The following is an 18,968-nucleotide window of genomic DNA, read 5'->3' as shown; positions in this document are numbered from 1 at the left end:
CCAACACCTTGACTTTAGCTCACTGAGACCCATTTTTAACTTCTGACCTCCAGAACTGCAAGATGATAAGTCCAGGCTTTTTAAATCACTAAATTTGTGATAGCAGCAATAGGAAATGAATACATCACCCCATCTATTTAAGAAAAGACTAAAGAGATTAGAGATAGAAGAATTGAACAAGAGGAGACATTTAAAGGTAAAAAGATCCCACCAAGGCAAAGGAACAGATACAGACTACAAAACTGGCAAAACACGTTTTGCTTCACTATTTCTGACATCAAAGGTGAAAAGAGAAGCATTTTTGGTTAGATAGTTTTTATATTCTGAAGACAGCATCTAAGTACACTTGAAGATGCAACATTTTTCTTTAGACTATGTTAGCCCTGGGATTTATTGAAGTGACCTTGCTTAGAGGACACTGAGAAACCATTCTTTTAACCATGGTTTAGAAAAAGATAAAAAAGAAAAGTTTCTCATTGGGTCCTAAGGGAACAAAGTCTCTGTTGTGGTTTGTGGAGTTGTTTTAGGGAGGCTCCCAGATTGTGTTTTCAGGGACTTCACTTTTTGAAAGCTTTACTTAGTGGGGCAATGCATCTTGGAAGGAGTAGCTGAAAGAAAAGTTGATTCAGCTGATGAAAAATCAATGTTCTGGTTAAGAGAGTAAATCAGGCACTTTCTCCTTTGGAAAAGAAGTCTTTTAGACAGATACAGGCTTAATGAATGTGAACACTGCCTGCTTTTGGAAAATCCCACTGAGGAAGAAAGGTAAGAACCTACCCCTCCCGCACATCGCTTCAGGCAAGGGAGCCTGAAGAGCCAAAGCCCAGAGTGGCGATGTTGTCTACAACCATGGCTTCTTGTCCGCGTGTAAAGAGTAGAGACAAAATTTTCAGCGGCAAGCCCAGTGGGTAAAACAAAACTATAAGCTTTAATATATAATTCTATAGGCTTTATCTACTCTAGGCCAGAGTGTGAAGACCTGAAAAAGGCAATACTGTCTACTTCTTAGATAGTAGTGACCTTTGATTCAGACCCTTGGATGGCTGGTACATCAGCAACCTCTTATGAAGATAAGCATTAAATAAAAAAGGATAAGTCCTTGAAGAATTAAACATCGTTCTCAAAATTCAGATGTAAGACCATCTTTGTTCAAATTCTACTTTGTTGATTCTACACTGGCAGGAGGTTCTCAGTGTGAGAGTCAGACTCCATCGTTTTCCTAACCTACATCTGACTTAGACAAATTATGGAAAGGGCTAATTCATCTTTTCTTTTAACCCTAAAAAGGATTTTAAAATTTTCTGAGCTTTTTTCATGCTTCTTTACCACCCTGGTATATTTATCTTCAAAATTCTCAGTTGGATAAATAGAATAAAACCATTCTAAAAGCTGTTCGTGTTAGGATATTGATTATCAAGGAGACTGAGGGAAATGATGTACATCAAGTACATATTTGGGGCTGGATACCTAGGAGGCTTCCGAGGTGGTGTTGTGGTAAAAAAAATTCACCTGCCAACGCAGGAGACACAGAGACATGGATTCAATCTCTGGATTTGGAAGATTCCCTTGGAAGGGGGCATGACAACCCACTCCAGTATTCTTGCCTTGGAAGTCCCATGGACAGAGGAGCCTGAAGGGTTATAGTCCATGGGATTGCAAAGAGTCAGACATGATTGAGGAACTGAGCATGCATGCACCAAGGAGGGGATTTTAACGTGTTATTTCATTTAATCATCACAATAGCATTTAAAAAGTAGGTTTATTTTCTCTGTTTTATAAATGAATATTCCACCTCAAAGCCAAGACTCAAACTTATTCTTCCTTGCTATGTCTATTCTATTCCTTTTGGATTACTTTAATATTTATTTTACTTAATTTCCACTTCAGAAATACTCATTGCTAATTATCTTAGGGAGAAATAAATGGAGATAAATACTTTAATTTCTATACCTCCATTGTGAAGGAAGATGCTACCAATTTTAACACTTCTTAAATATTAACTGTGGAAATGTCTACAGGATCTTAACTATCTGGAAAGATTGTGGAAAAAAAAAAAAAGTGAATAAGCCAAATGTTTGCAAACACCTGTACACTTGGCATTTTCTAGTTAAATGCTGTGTATGCTTATGTTTGGTGTCACTTTTTAAATGTTTTACTTGGTTGTGTTGTTATTAAAAATATCAATTTTTATATTTATTCAACTTTATAATTGTTTTCAGTAGGAACATTGCTCAGTGCTATCTACTCCATCCATGACCAGAGCTAGAAGTTCCTATTTCAAGTATTTGGAAATTCTGTGCTAATAACTGTGCTGTGAATCCACACTTACGGCTTTCTTAGGAATTATTTCTGGAGACTCATGTTTTTAGTTCCAGGATGTTTCCTTGAATTATGTCATTGATGATTTTCCTCCTTAATTTTCTTTATTTCTCTTTCCATGGATTCCAGTTGTTTGAATTTTACAGTTCCCGAATCTCTCTTCTTTGTCATAGTTTCTCTTCTGTTACATTCATCTTTTTTCTTTACTTTAGGAAAGAATTTTCTCAAATTTAACTTCCAACTTTTTTATTCTTTTATTTTCATCATCATGATATTAATTTAATTTTCAATAACTTTTTCTTATTATCTAGATTTTTTGGCAACATCTTGTATTTCATGGACATAATATTTTAAAATATTTTTTCTGACAACATTAATGATAGTCATTTAAAAAGCTTTATTCTTTTAATATAGCCTTAATTCTTCCATTTTGACTTTTTCTTTATATTTGTTTTATTTCTTGTCTTCTATGCTATACTTCCAGCGTCCCATATATTTCTCTTTCTGTTTAAGATTAAGAGATGATGGTTATAAAGCTGACACAAGCTCTGAGCTCATGAGTGAGGCTTATTAACTGTGATTTTCACTATGCATGATTATACTTGGTGAAATTGTATATATTAGGTATGCTATCTACTGTACTTAGTGAAGACAAAGTGTTTAATAATTAAAATACATATAAAGATACTTCTTGTTCATAATAGTATTGAACCAAAAATTATGTTAAAGAGCATCCCTTCTGCACCAAAAGCATCAATTCTTTGATGCTCAGCTTTCTTTATAGTCTAATTCTCACATCCATACATGACTACTGAAAAAAACTGTAGCTTTGACTAGACAGATACTTGTCAGCAAAGTAATGTCTCTGCTTTTTAATATGCTGTCTCGGTTGGTCATAACTTTTCTTCCAAGGAGCAAGCGTCTTTTAATTTCATGGCTGCAGTCACCATCTGCAGTGACTTTGGAGCCCCAAATCGTAAAGTCTCACACACTTCCACTGTTTCCCCATCTATTTGCCATGAAGTGATGGGACCGGATGCCATGATCTTAGTTTTCTGAATGTTGAGTCTGAAGCCAACTTTTTCACCCCCCACCCCCTTTCACTTTCATCAAGAGGCTCTTTAGTTCTTCTTTGCTTTCTGCCATAAGGGTGGTGTCATCTGCATATCTGGGGTTATTGATATTTCTCCTGGCAATCTTGATTCCAGCTTGTGCTATGTCCAGCCCAGTGCTTCGAATAATATACTCTGAATATGAGTTAAATAAGGAGGGTGACAATATACGTCTTTGACATACTCTTTTCTCAATTTGGAACCAGTCTGTTGTTCCATGTCCAGATCTAACTGTTTTTCTTGATCTGCATACAGATTTCTCAGGAGGTAGGCCAGATGGTCTGGTAGTCCAATTCTTTCAGAATTTTTCACAGTTTTTTTGTGATCCACACAGTCAAAGTCTTTGGCGTAGTCAATAAAGCACAAGTAGATGTTTTTCTGGAACTCTTTTGCTTTCTCGATAATCCAATGGATGTTGGCAATTTGATCCCTGGTTCCTTTGCCTTTTCTAAATCCAGCTTCAACATCTGGAAGTTCATGTTTCACGTACTGTTGTAGCCTGGTTTGGAGAAGTTTGAGTATTACTTTGCTAGTGTGTGAGAGGAGTGCAACTGTACAGTAGTTTTAGCAATCTTTGGCATTGCCATTCTTTGGGATTAAAATGAAAGCTGACCTTTTCCAGTCCTGTGGCCACTGCTGAGTTTTCCAGATTTGCTGGCATATGGAGTGCAGCACTTTCCCAGCATCATCTTTTAGGAATTGAAATAGTGCAACTGAAATTCCATCACCTCCACTAGCTTTGTTCATAGTGATGCTTCCTAAAGCCCACTTGACTTCGCATTCCAGGATATCTGGCTCTAGGTAAGTGATCACATCATCATGGTTATCTGGGTCATGAATATCTTTTTTGTATAGTTCTTCTGTGTATTCTTGCCACCTCTTCTTCATATCTTCTCCTTCTGTTTGGTCCATACAATTTCTGTCCTTTATTGTGCCCATTTTGCATGAAATGTTCCCTTGGTATCTCTAAAGGTTTTCTTGAAGAGATCTCTAGTCTTTCCCATTCTATTGCTTTCCTCTGTTTCTTTCCATTGATCACTGAGGAAGGCTTTCTTATCCCTCCTTGCTATTCTTTGGAACTCTGCATTGAAACAGGTATATATTTCCTATTCTCCTTTGCGTTTTACTTCTCTTCTTTTTTCAGCTATTTCTAAGGCCTTCTCTGACAACCATTTTGGCTTTTTGCATTTCTTTTTCTTGGGGATGGTCTTGATCACTGCCTCCTGTACAATGTCATGAACCTCCATCCATAGTTCTTCAGGCACTCTGTCTATCAGATCTAATCCCTTGAATCTGTTTGTCACTTCCATTGTATAATTGTTAAGCAATTTGATTTAGATCATGCCTGGATGATCTTGTCATTTTACCTACTTTCTTCCGTTTAAGTCTGAATTTGGCAACAAGGAGTTCATGATCTGAGCCAAAGTTGGCTCCTGGTCTTGTTTTTGCTGATTGTATAGAGCTTCTCCATCTTTGGCTGCAAAGAATATAATCAGTCTGAGTTCAGTATTGGCCATCTGGTGATGTCCAGGTGTCGAATCTTCTCTTGTGTTGTTGGAAGAGGGTGTTTGCTATGACCAGTGTATTTCCTTAGCAAAACTCTATTAGCATTTGCCCTGCTTCATTTTGTACTCCAAGGCCAAATTTGCCTGTTATTCCAGGTATCTCTTGACTTCCTACTTTTGCATTCCAGTCCCCTATAATGAAAAGGACATTTTTGGGTGTTAGTTCTAGAAGGTCCTGTAGGTCTTCATAGAACCATTCAATTTATACTTCTTCAGCATTACTGGTTGGGGTATAGACTTGGATTACACTGATACTGAATCGTTTGCCTTGGAAACGAACAGAGATCAATCTATGGTTTTTGAGATTGCATCCAAGTACTGCATTTTGGACTCTTGTCAAATATGGGGGCTACTCTATTTCTTCCAAGGGATTCTTGCCACAGTAGTAGATATAATGGTCATCTGAATTAAATTTGCCCATTCCAGTCCATTTTAGTTCGCTGATTCCTAAAATGTCGATGTTCACTCTTGTCATCTTCTGTTTGACCACTTCCAATTTGCCTTGACTCATGCACCTGATATTCCAGGTTCTTATGAAATATTGCTCTTTACAGCATTGGACTTTGCTTCCATCACCAGTCACATGCACAACTAGGCACTGTTTTTGCTTTGGCTCCATCTCTTCATTCTTTCAGGAGTTATTTCTCCACTCTTCTCCAGTAGCATATCAGGTACCTACAGACCTGGGGCGTTCATCTTTCAGTGTCCTATCTTTTTGCCTTTTCATACTGTTTTTGGAGTTCTCAAAGCAAGAATACTGAAGTGGTTTGCCATTCCCTTCTCCAGCGGACCACATGTTGTCAGAACCCTCCACCAGCTAGAGTGTATAGATTGATTTAAAACTACTCCTTAGAGTATGGGAATTCTTCCTCAAGTGTGTAAACTGTGTTTCACCTTCTTCAGAAAATAAGTCTCCAGACTTAATGCTATACTGTGAAATAGGAATTTGCCTACAGACATGGAGTGAAGAAAGAGTTACAAGGATTTGACTTTTTGGTAAGCATAATCTTTGGAGAAGGGAATGGCAACCCACTCCAGTATTCTTGCCTGGAGAGTCCCATGGACGGAGGAGCCTGGCAGGCTGTAGTCCATGGGGTCACAAACAGCTGGACATGACTTAGCAACTAACACAACGCAACCAAAATCTAACCATTTTTCAACTATGCCTCTCTCTGTCCTCATTTCCCAAAGCATCTGGTGCTTCTGATGCTTTAAAATTTCTTGGGAGGTCTTTAGGCTTTATCTGCTGCTGGCTCAAGATCTAGTTTTCTCAGGTCTTATAGGTCAGTCAGTAACTATCCCACTCTCAAAATTTCGCTCCACTTTTAAAAATTTTGTTTTGTTTTCCTTCTTTGTTCTTCCTTATTAATACTACATTTTCTGTAGTTTTAGTACAGTTTTGAGATCATACCTACCTTTTTAACCAGAAGTCCATGAGTATAATATTTTGAAAATAATAAATGAATACACTTTTATCCTGGAAAATCATATTTGCCATATTCCTCTATTGTCATTCTGCTATTTGGCCTCAGTGAAGAAGAATTTCTGAGTGCCACCTCATGAAGGAAGATGGTATTATATGAAAGAAAATATTATATTAGAACAAACAGTCCTAACCCTTCTGACCTAAGTGAGTGTGGGGAAAGACAAATGGAAGAAAAAACAATAGGACATATATGTGTCCTTGCTCTTCTTTCTCTGGGCTAAAGTCCCAAAGTTTTTTTTTTAATTAAATACACCAGTAGATAAATTTGGTGCTGCCACTGAAGGAAGCAGAAGGAAAGAGAGGAGAAACTTCTCATAGCCAAAGAAATTGGGCATAAAATGAAAAAAAAAATGATATGAGAGAATAGCATTGAAACATGTATATTATCATATGTAAAATAGATGACCAGTGCAAATTCAATGCATGAAGCAGGGCACCCAAAGCTGGTGCTTGGGACCACACAGAGGGATGGGGTGGGGAGGGAGGCGGGTAGGGGTTTCAGGATGGTGGGACACATAGATACCCATAGCTGATTTATGTCTATGTATGGAAAAACCACTGCAATATTATAAAGTAATTAGCCTCCAATTAAAATAAATTAATTAATTTTTAAAAAGAGGAGGACTGTAGTCCCTGAATGTGGTGTCGAAAATGAAGACATGGAGATAGTCTACCAGTTCATTATGATCACAAAATTTATAGAGTATTCAAACATTGTTTTGGTGCCCAGATGCATAATGCAATGAGATGGCAACAAAAGCCTGAAGCTGGAATTAAGGGGCTACACATGAAGAAGATACTGAGAGGAGGAAAAAGTGGTGACATGCAATAATTTCAATGTGGGGAGCCAGCACAATGCTTCAATAGGTCCAGATCAGTTACTCTACCTTAGTAAACCCAGACACAGGAATCCAGAGACAAGACAACTCATAGTCAAGAAAATATCATCAAGGACAGATTTCCACTCCTTAGAACCACAAGATCTATAAGTTCATTCCTCCCCCTCTTATTTTAGAGGACAGGGGGATTAAACTTAAGACCTTAACTTATTCAAAAGATGGCTTTTATTGGTTTCCTATTGCTGCTGCAACAAATTACTACATATTAGTGGCTTAAAACCATACAAATGTACTATCTTGTAGTTCTTGAGGTTGGAAGTCCCAAATGGTTGTCACCAGGCTAAAATCAAGGTACTGGGAGGGCTCTGTTTCTGGAGATTCTGAGGTAGAAGCTGTTTCTTTCTTTTTCTAGCTTTTAGAGATTGCCTACCTTCCTAGCTCTCTTCTTCCATTTTAAAGGTCAGCAATGTTGCATTCTTCCATAATCACATCTCTCTCTAACTCTCCTGCTTCCTTCCTCCACTTTAAAGGACCCTTGAGGGTAATTTGGACCTATGCAGATAATCTAGGATAATCTTCCTATTTTAAAATCATCTGATTAGCCACCTTAATTCCATCAGTTTATTTAATTCCCCTTTGCCATGTAATGTAATATAGTTACAGATGCTGAGGATTAAGATGTGGACATTTTTGGAGGACCATTATTATGTCTGCCACACAGGGAATAACTTAGAAGAGGCTATTGAAGCATAAAAGAATGACATAAATTAACTGGAAAATAATTTTCCCTTACTACCTCCAACCACCTAATGGGATGAGCATTTGACAAAAATTAGACCACTTTTTAAATGGGGAAGCTATGTTTTCTTTGTTTGTCTGTGCTGTAGTTCATTTTTTTTCTTTTTTACTTCACTGCACTTATATTATGAGGTACAATCTGATTAACTTTTTTGTTAATGACAGATTTAGCAACCACTGCATAATACAATTTTGCATATATCTTATGGCTTATGTAGAACATTTCTTTTTTATTCATCCTAGATGTTAAAAACAATTTTTACTTAGAAAAAATTATTATCCAAAGACAGATATTTCAGATGCTTGGTGACAACTTCTCAGATGAAAGATTTTCATTTCTCTTTCCAGGTCTTTTTAGGTGATTAATCTGCTTGAATTTTTTTTTTTCTATTGGGTATTTAGATGTCTTAATTTGTTATTTTTTTCATAAAGTGCACCTTTAATAAACAATCTTAATTAAAACAACTGGAAACATTGCAAGAGAAATGAGTTTTACAAACTGTGGTGTAAAGTGCTGTATTTTCATACGTAGTGCACTGCTAACAGTTTTGAGGTCAACATAAATGAGCTTAATCATAACTATGCTCTAAAAGGTATTATTTGGAAACAGATTTATGTATTGGATGATCCAAAAGTGACACCTCTAAAAATCCTGTTTCTCAAATCCCATAAAAATGTTCATTATTAATGAGTTCAAGAATATTCACTTTGAATCCAACACACACACACTGATATTTCAAGCAATGAGTTTGTGGGCACAAAAACAGCCAGATATTTAGAGCTATCCTGATGATTAGCCGCATCTTGTTTTGTCACCTGGATGCTTGTCATTGTGTTGACAAAGACATAAACAGTGGTTTCTTAACGTTGATTACACTGTGAATATTTCCCATACTTATTAAAATGGATTATTTTTTTAATGAGAATGAGTCACATCAGGAGACTGACAAGTTACTCTTTAACGTATTATTTTCACATCTCGAAGTTGGATCTCTGTATGGAATGCCCTTTATTATTTATAAGGTTAATGTGATTGGCTGTTATTTCACATTCTTACAGCCAGTTTGTGCTGAGTTGACTCTTGGTGAGATCATGACTATAAGTCTAAGGTTATGCTTTTGATCTTTATAAAGGGGTTAGTTTAATTCCACTGTGGGAAAACAGACGGCAGTCTCCATACATTATCTTATAAATGCACGTCTTTGATTTTATGGGAAGATGCCATAAATTCCCTATCTTTGGTAAAACTCTACTAGTTAAGAATATCCTGACAACAGGTCAGAACCATATTTTTAATATAGGATGGCAGAGTGATGGGTGGAAATACATTAAGTAGTTACTAATTTTCTTTAGTTTCATGTCTAAAATGAATGGATTCAATCTCCAAGGTATAGCTTAGGTCTAAGTTTTCTAGTACAATGATCCCAAATAAGATTTTACTGCAAAGTTATTTTGGTTTGGGTAGTATGCTAATAGCTCATAGTTGCATTTTGTATTTGAGATGTGAGAAGAATAGGAAAGTATAATACTAAAATATTATGAAAAATGCAATGTTGTTTTCAAATATATCTAGTAACTCAAACTATGACAGAATGTTATAATAAGGAGTAGAAACCCTTGTGTGGTTTAATGAATTGTAGTACTTAAGGAAGGCCTCTTTTATTTCTAGTGGTCATTGCAAATCTCTATTTAAGGGAGTCAGATATGGACTATTAACTAATCTTGTTTTTAAAATTAGCATACTCATCAAAATCCTTTGTATAACAGTGAATTTCCAAATGTGTTCTATGTGCTGCGGCTGCTGCTGCTGCTGCTAAGTCACTTCAGTCGTGTCCGACTCTGTTCTATGTGCTAGTGGAATCTAAATGTATGTGATATTATGAAACCTTCTCCCCTGTTTTGATTTTTACTTAGCAATAAGGATAACTAGCAATTAAGTATTACCATTTTCCGTTTGGACTTTCATAAGTTTTTTTGTTCAGTGAGAGACCAAAAATTGAGATAACTAGAAGAATTGCAAATTCTTATAATAAAAGGACAGTCATGATTTTATATATATTTATTTCTGTGTGTGTGAGAGAGACAGAGAGCGAAGGAGAGGAGGAAGGGAGGGAGGGAGGGATGAAAGAGAGAGATGTAGAAGTCTACATATCTTAATTTGATTACCAGGAAATCTTCATGTTTTTCTTGAAGATTTAGAAAGACTATATTTTTTTAGGAAAACCATCAATAAAGTGTTGCAAGTAGCTTCTTAAGTTTTCCTGCAATCACTTAGAGAAGAAGCATCTTACTTTATGTATCAAGTAACCAAATTATGCCTTTGATTTCAGGTGTTTTGATTTCAATGTATGCAGCAGTTCAGAATTATAGATACAGTCATTTCTTATATTATTTTTGTTTTTTATAATTGAGTCTTGTGGTCTCTTACTGGTCTACTTAGGAATTTGCCTCACTTATCCCTCCTACCAAAACTAGATTTTGGGAAAGTGTCGATAGAAGAGCTGTATTAAAAACACAGAGACACACATACACATACACATGCTTACAAAATTCAAAATCAACTTGAATACATTTTATAATACAAATCTTGCAAACATTAATAAAAAGGGGATGATAAAATATGTTGATAAAATAACATTAGTGGGGTTCTTTCTCTGTAGTGAGGATGAATATGTATTATATACATGTATCTATATGGAAATAGATGAGTTACTGTTTCTCTAAATATGCCCACTGTGATGATGAATTCTATTCTTGATTAGAGAATCATAAGGTAAAAATAAAAATATATAAAAAATTTAGGTAAAATTTGGTAAAATTCTATCTTAGAACATAATCAGTGCTTAAAGTTTAGCATTTTGATTTTGGAACAAGAAGTATGTAAATTATAAAATAATGAGAAATGCAGAGCTGCTGAGCACATGCCATTTTCGTAATCTTCTAAGTAGCCAGAAAACAAAATGCAGTTTTATTTACCTGCAAAGATTTGAGCCAGAAATTTCCATTTCAAAATGCTTATTTCTTTACAGTGTGAGTAACTGAATGGCCATGAACAATGCAAATTGCTTTTCCTCCTAGGTTCGTTATACATTTTTTGATAGGTTGTCTACTCAGATCTTTTATTATATAATGAGGTATCTCCCAAATGAAACCCCAAATATCTTTTCTTCCTGGTCATCATATGCTGCCACTCTCCCCCTCAAAATGAATACACTCTGTATGCTGAATCCTGCCTTTTCATCTCCTGCTGCAGAATCAGCGGTCATAACAACTATTCTGTTCATGAATATGTAAATGAAACATGCATAAAATTAAAAAAAAATAGCGGGCGTTTCCCACTTCAGACTGTACCCACCTCTGTTCGACTAATAGAGGAAAAGCAAAGATTTTTGTTTTTCAAGCATTGAGTCATTGTTGCCCAATACGCTGTAATTATGTAACATGGAAATACATAAATGTGACATATGCAAATGCTCATGACGGTTGGACTCCAAATAAATCGGCTTCTATGTATGACTACGGTGATGAATGCAGATTCACTTATTATTTTGCTCTAATGCCTAGTGATAAGGGGTTCATGCCTTAGATCCTCAGTAACCTTTTATTGCTGACTAGGTTCCACCCCTATACCTTACCCCTCTATAAATGGCTAAAATAGTGTTTAAATTATACACGTATGCATGTACACATACACACACTTGAATGTATCTGCACTTTTTTTCTTTTGAAAAGAAGAAGTGATGACTATATCCACTAGAGTGTTCTGGAGGAAGCATTAAGCTCTGGGAAAGAAATAATTGGGGGATTTTATTATTGAAATAAGCAAGCATGTTCATGCATATTTTTCTGGCTTGCATGCCCATGCGCCACTCTGTACAAACAGTGCTATTGCAGCTTGTGCGCAGTAATTAGGTTGATGTAATTATGGTGAAATAAAGACAGCCTCACTGATAATTTCACAGTGACTATTAAAGACATATGTGCTTCCCGTGTACAATAAATGAACCTGAACTGCTGTCAGGGGCTAGGAGGACAGTGTGGCCAGTGCACCTATTGTGTTCCTGCTGCAGAAAGGAGCCTGCCGATTGGCCACTGTCTGCAGCACATAGCTCTGGCTGGTTATAAAGGACTTGTCTAGGGGAGAGCCTGTAGGTACTCCATTGTCTGGTAAAGTTCATATGACTGCATTCTTTTTTTGCAAGGGGGGTGGAGGGAGAGTGGGGAAGGCGGGGGTGTCAGCTCAACTGTAAAAGCTGCACAGATTTTTTTTTTTTCTTTCTCTCTCTCTCTGCCTCTCCATAGATCGTTTCTGCTTCATGCCCTGTCTCATTTCGCATAGCTAAAAAAGAATGCTAATTAAGACCCCTTGTCTTAACCTGAAAATAATGACTCGGATATAATTAGAACTGCTGAGAGTTTAAAATTCTGGGAGGGGACCATAAACATCAGTTATGGTGCTTAGGAGGGAAATGAAGAATTATTTTCCTGTAATCAAGGTAAACATGGGAGAGGGGGTTTCCCTCCTATCTTTTTTTTTTTTTAAACTCATTTGAACCAATGGTGTTCTACTGCAGATGAGAGGATACTGTGTTTCAAAAACTATTTTAGCCATCAAATTGAAAGGACACAAATCAGTAGCAATAGAAGCCTTCTTAATCCTCCTTAGGATGCAATTCAGATGAAAGAACTGCTTTTTTTTTTATTTTTCTTTTTGTATGTGTGTGTTATAGATGGATCTGAGAACGCTGTCTGGGCTTGGTGCCAAGTGCTGGCATTCCACAGCAGCGACCGCCTCACAGCCGGGCTGTGGGAAGCAGGAGGGAGACTCTCTTAGGGTGCCACTACTATGGAGACACAGCTGGGCTGAACAAGATTTGCTTCAAACGACAACAAGAGAGACAGAAAGTATCTGGTTCAACCGCTGCCCAAGCAGGCAGGCACCAGAAGAGCTAGCAGCCAATCCGGCCATGCTCGAAGCCAGCTCTGCAGCTCAGCCAATCAGTGACATCACTGGTGAGAAACTCATTTACATCATGCAGTAATGAACTTTGTTTAACATAGCCTCCCCTCTTTCCTGTAACCCCCCCTTCCCTGTATTAGGTCCTTCCATTAATTATTCTGCTGGCATAATTTAAACCGCTATGCAAAAATGTGGCTATATTCTCTCTGATAGCTTCTACCTTCTTTTTCTCCCTCCATGGGTGTTTGCTGTCACTGAAAGTGATTCTGGGTGCAATTCTATTTTGCTTTGACCTTGCCAAATTACCTTCTTCTAAAAAAAAAAAAATCTTAGAAAAAATTAAACATTTATTTTATCTGACCCAACTCCCCACTTAGGAACGGCATGCTTTCGGCAAGTGGGGATTCAGGATTGTGTAAAGTAATGGAGAATAAGTGGGTACATTGTCTTGGAGGTGGCAATTTTTCCAAGAAATCTGCATCTTAGAGCTTCCTTTAACGTGTCCAGATTTTATGCTGCAGTGGCCATTTTTGCATACAGTGCTTTATCCAAAAATCACTTATGTGCATCTGTTACAGGGAGGAAAGTTCACTCTTGTTATATTTTATTCTTTATTGCTCTCAGCCAATGTGTCATTTTATTAATGAATAGAACTGAGGTCATTTCTGGACAGATCTCTCTCTTCCCATCTTAGCACAATGCACCTGATTTGCATCCATTTACGAGAAAAACAGAATGCAAGGACCAATTGAAAAGAAGTTAAGGACGAGCTCACATATTATTTCAGAATATATCGCAGCCATTTGTTTTTCAGAATGTGTAATATTTAACATCTGCCTTAGTGTTTCTATAAAAATGCCTGATCTCCATTCCCAATGTAATACCTTTAGAAAATTTATTGCTTTGTTATATAACCAAAAGAGAGCAAGATAAATAATATTTAGGAATGAGTACATTTAATCAGCAGAAAACCTTTGGAAACACAATTTTGCCTTGTACATTTATATTTAGTTTGTCAGAGATAAACTCATTTGTTCTATAGATAACTTAAAAAGCCAAGAACATGTGGCATGTGAAGATTTTCAGGTTGCTTTAGAGAATCCCAAAGAGCGGAAACTGGGTCACACTTAAATGCGATTTCTCTTAAGCCATATCTTTATTGCATATTGGCGTTAAAGGGATACAGTTTTCTAGCAGAGAAGATAGTTTCATTGTCTTCCTTTTTAAAGAATACTTTGAGTATAATTATTCAAAGACATGGAATTTTAAAACATCGACAAGGGTTTCATAACGCTGCATGACTCGTTTAAGAAGCTTAAAGAATATAGTGATAGGCAGAGACACTTTTTAAAGCATATGAAGGATTTAGACGCTAAACCACGGCCCTTTTAATTCATGAGGCATTCCATCATCCCATCATCAGTATTCAGGGAGCGACTGTCCTGAATCAGTCATGAGCTCCCCTGCTGCAGATCCTGTAATTTGAATCATGTGTAATAATATATTATCCTACTGGGGGTCTTCTTTCAGTAGGAGAATGGTTTATACATTCTGCTATAAGAGAACTTTTGGCTTCTAGCCGACTCACAGCCATTACTCACATAGGCAATCATGATCGTCTTCCTTAAGGAATAACATCTGCACGACCTCCCGAGCCAAAACTCCGTAACCTCCCCCACATTCTGAATTACGATTTCTTGGAATTGGGAACACTTGACAAAACTGAGGGAGAAAAATGGAAGGTGTAGAGGAATGGATCGCAGCTTTATTGAGCCTGCAGTTCCCAGTCCTCTGAAATGTCGGAGAGCGGTGAGGAAAGGGTACCTCCAGACAGACCTCAGTGTGTTCATTGGGCTTTGAGACACAAGCTGAAATGTAATGTGTTTTATGAAGACATGGCTGCCTCTGTGTTTTCCTCTGGACATCCTAGCAAGGTCCTGCAAAGGGCGTGGCAGCACAGGAGAATAAATGGAGGGTGGAGATGGTTGTCAGGGCAGAGAAGTCTTGCCCTAAATCAGGAAGGAAGCCATGTGATAAAGCAGGAACCATTTGACCCAAGAGCGAAAAGTTCAAGGAGTGGCTCTGATTCTTTCTCTTGTTCTGACCTTGATCTGATAATGTTCACCTCTGTTATTCCTTATCTGTGAGAATTCAATACCCTGCTAGCATAGAGTTGTATGGAATACTCCTCCATTACACACTCCTGCCTTTTTTTAGATATCTGAATCCTTCTTTGCTTAGTGAATCCTAGGGGCTAGGTTAAGCGTTCCCTCTTCTGTGAAACCTTTTCAAATCACTGTGGCCAGAACCTCTCACTTTTCCATCACTCTCTTTGTGCTTCCATTATTGTGTGTGTGGCAGTCAGCATTGCTCTAGGGCCACGTGTGTGCCTATTTTTCCCACTAGACTGAAAGCCCCTTGGGGCCAGAGACATGTTGAATTCATCCCACCATCTCTAGTTCTAAGGATAATATTATGCTTCTGAGTTTTAAGTCAGTGTTCTAATTAATAAGTTAAAATTGCATTGTAATTTGTAGAGGGAGGGTTTACAAATTCCAGTTACTGTTGTTGTCGTCAACTATCGCTACTGTGACACCACAAATATCAGTTTTACCTTGTTTGTTTTACGTCTCTCTTTGCACTGGCCGTTTACTATCAAGCTCAGAGTAAATGGTTGTTACATTATTTTCCTTAAATAACCAGCTCTGGGAGTTGTGAATCTTTTCATTTATCAAGTGTGGAATTAAGCTGACTTAGCCCGGTGTTTTAAAACTTAAAGATAAATGAAATTGATGTAGATTAATTGTAAAAGAGCCAGGATAAGCAAATTACGGTATTGAGCTCAACTGTTAATGATAGGAAAGAATTAATTACTTAGAAGACGTAAGCAATTAATGTTGAAATGCTCAGGAAATGTGAAATCTTGAGTCCTAGTGTTATCACTGAGATATTATGCATTTTTAATCTACAAGCTAGTATAGTAATCTTTTAAGAGTATATTTCTATGTGTTTTGATATAATCTGATAACCTTTGGGGAAAATATGGTTGATTTTATGCTACTCATCTATAGAAGTTCACACTTTTGCCTACCGTACTTACTGCAAAGTGGAAATTAATTTCTTCGCATACAGTGATATTCTTTTTAGAATGTTTGCAAGTAGTGTTTAGATTTTAAAAATTATTCTTCCGACTGCTCAGTGCATTTTATTAGAAAAGAATGAAATAACTAGAAAATAGATACATTTTTGCTTTTTACAACTAGGAAAATAGAAATTTTAGTACTGGAAATCAGCTAAAGTCCCTATTTTGTAAAAGTCTTAGAGGGGAAATATATCTTACCCAAGAATGTGTTCTATCAATTTTCTAGGACATCTGAAACTGTTATAAAGAATTCAGAAAGACTCGTTCATTATTCTTCCCACGCCACCAGATAATCTGTACTTTTAAAATCAGCCAGATAGGATTATACAATTTTACAGTGCTAACATAAATTATATTCACTTATGTGATCCAACACACTGTGTGTATATAGGATTCCTATTTTATGGTTGAAAACAAGAAACCTGGACATATTGAAATGTATTTTTTCCACTACCTTATAACGATGTAATCAACTATAATAAATTATCATTCATATTAGAATTCTTTAAAATAGTTTTGACTGTGACAAAGAAAAAATGGAAACCTGATATCTGAGTTCACATTGCAGTGGTTTTGAATTTAACTAACACAAATATTGTATCTTAAATTATAGGATTGGTTGTATAGATTTGGGTGGGGCCAATCTGAACTTTTTTTTTAATCAATGAGTTGTACTGTTAGAACTGACAGTTGCTTTTCCCTGCTGGTTTTAGGTTATCTCAACAATGATTTCTTCTAACCCAATATTTAAAAGTAGATTTCCGAACCTTACAAATACTGAGAGATGGATTATGTCCACTTAGGGAACAAATGTTTCTCAAATTCAGTAAAAATAGTAGAGGTCTCTCCAGCTCTTCTATTCAGAATATGATGTTTAGCAGCATGTAGAATGATTGAGTAACTGTGGAACATCTTAATTAAAGAAAAACAAATGTTACTTTGCATCATGGTTTGAGACATCATAACTGAAAGTCTTTGCATCTAAATGATATTGCTGTCTTTTCTAAACTTATTAAAATAGTGAAAAATTAGACAAAAGCGATAAAGCATTTCCCTTCATGTTGGTGATTTTTTGATATCATAATCGTATGATTCTTGTTTCAAAATTAACTCTTGATCAGCAAAGTGGGGCTAAATCACCTATGCTTATACAATAAATCCATAAGGTTTTGACTGAGAATCACTTATTTGTAAGATGGCAAAGGAATGAAACTGGCCTAAAAAACTTGCATATTCTAGCATTTTTTAAAACTTAGCCCTTAAAGCAATCAATATCAAGAGCAATATCAAGTACATTTAGGAACATAATGAGTATTTTCATAACACTGATGATAATGTCTTACTATTAATGAGCAATACATGGCTCTATAACTGGTTGCTGGTTCAAGAAGAGGAAAAAAATGATGTGGATTAATGGCTGATACTTACCTGGGTGTCATATATGTACCCATGTCCTTTGGTATTATTACCTTCATTTTGTCAAAATCACGAACTAAGACACAGCAAAACTGGGATTCAGTCCAAAGATTTTGACTTGAGAGCCCATATTCTTAACCCCTGAGCCCAAATTGAATAACAGTACAGGTGCTATTGCTGTTTGGCTCCAGGAATTTCCCTATATTATGTTCAAAATAGTTTATCTGGTTCATTTTTTTAGATATTCACACATAGATTTGCTTTTATATTTTATAAATCACTTTGAAAGCTACTGACCTAGCTATAATATCTAGATTAATATGTTCTATTTTTCTATTCATATAACAATTCAGATTACTTAAGGTAATACATGCAAAAGCAATTTTGTAACAGTAAAGTACTAGACGAATGTAAGGTCATGATATTATTAAAATGCCTTTGCCAGTGTGAATCACTAAAAAATATTATTAGATTAAATATTACCATTTTTTCTTTTCTCTAGATACATTAGTTATTAAATATGTCACCTACTTTATGAGAAAATTAATGCTAATTGATTTGACAATTGCAGAATGTCACTTAACAGTCTCACTGGATCCTGACTATCCTGACACTTAAGGCATTTCAGCTTTCTTAGTCCTCATTACACATCTGTTTATAACCCACTGCAGTCCATGGGATGCTGAAAAAGAGGATCTCTCTGTTACTGAAAAAAGTGAAAGTGTTAGTCGTTCAGTCGAGCTTGACTGTTTGCTACCCCATGGAGTGTAGCCCGCCAGGCTCTTCTGTCCATGAAATTCTCCAGGCAAGAATACTGGAGTGTGTAGCCATCCCTTCTGTAGGGGATCTTCCTGACCCAGGGGTTGAACCTGGGTCTCTTGCATTGCAGGCAAATTCTTTACCATCTGAGCCACTATTTACTGATAAATCTTGTGGCTGATACTAGATTTTCTAGCTTTTACTTTGTGGTCAGGACAAGGGATCTAGTCACAAGTTGTCAAATTTACAGAATAAGTTTAATTTAGGGAAAACAGAAGAGAAAACAGAAGTATGGTTAATCTCTTCCTTTTCAGAGTGAATTATTGTCTGGTTTCTCCTTCAGTTTTCTTACTGTTTCTTCCTCAAACATGTCATATACTTAGCATGTGCTAGAAACTGTGCAGACAATAAATCTATCCTCTTGAAACTCTAGTTAAACATTGTTATTAATGTTCATTTGGAAGTCAGTATGTATTACTATAAAATTAGAGTTTGACTGTTTAGTCTTGTTGCATAATGTATGGTCACATCTCATCCAAAAAAAAAAAAAAACAACAACCTAGAAAAGCAAC

The 18,968-nt window shown here is 36.4% G+C and overlaps 1 protein-coding gene across 1 annotated transcript in view; it reads left to right on the top strand.

The window, feature by feature from the left end:
• The window catches only part of LOC122428683, a 673,994-nt gene that overhangs the window by 57,539 nt on the left and 597,487 nt on the right, over window positions 1-18,968 (top strand). Inside the window, exon 6 of the mRNA XM_043448696.1 lies at window positions 12,850-13,132. The gene's annotated coding sequence lies outside the window, so the exon portion shown is untranslated. The remainder of the gene's footprint in view (window positions 1-12,849; window positions 13,133-18,968) is intronic.

Source organism: Cervus canadensis, chromosome 27, assembly GCF_019320065.1.
Source record: "Cervus canadensis isolate Bull #8, Minnesota chromosome 27, ASM1932006v1, whole genome shotgun sequence".
Taxonomy (NCBI): domain Eukaryota; kingdom Metazoa; phylum Chordata; class Mammalia; order Artiodactyla; family Cervidae; genus Cervus; species Cervus canadensis.
This window is presented reverse-complemented; position numbering and strand designations above follow the sequence as displayed.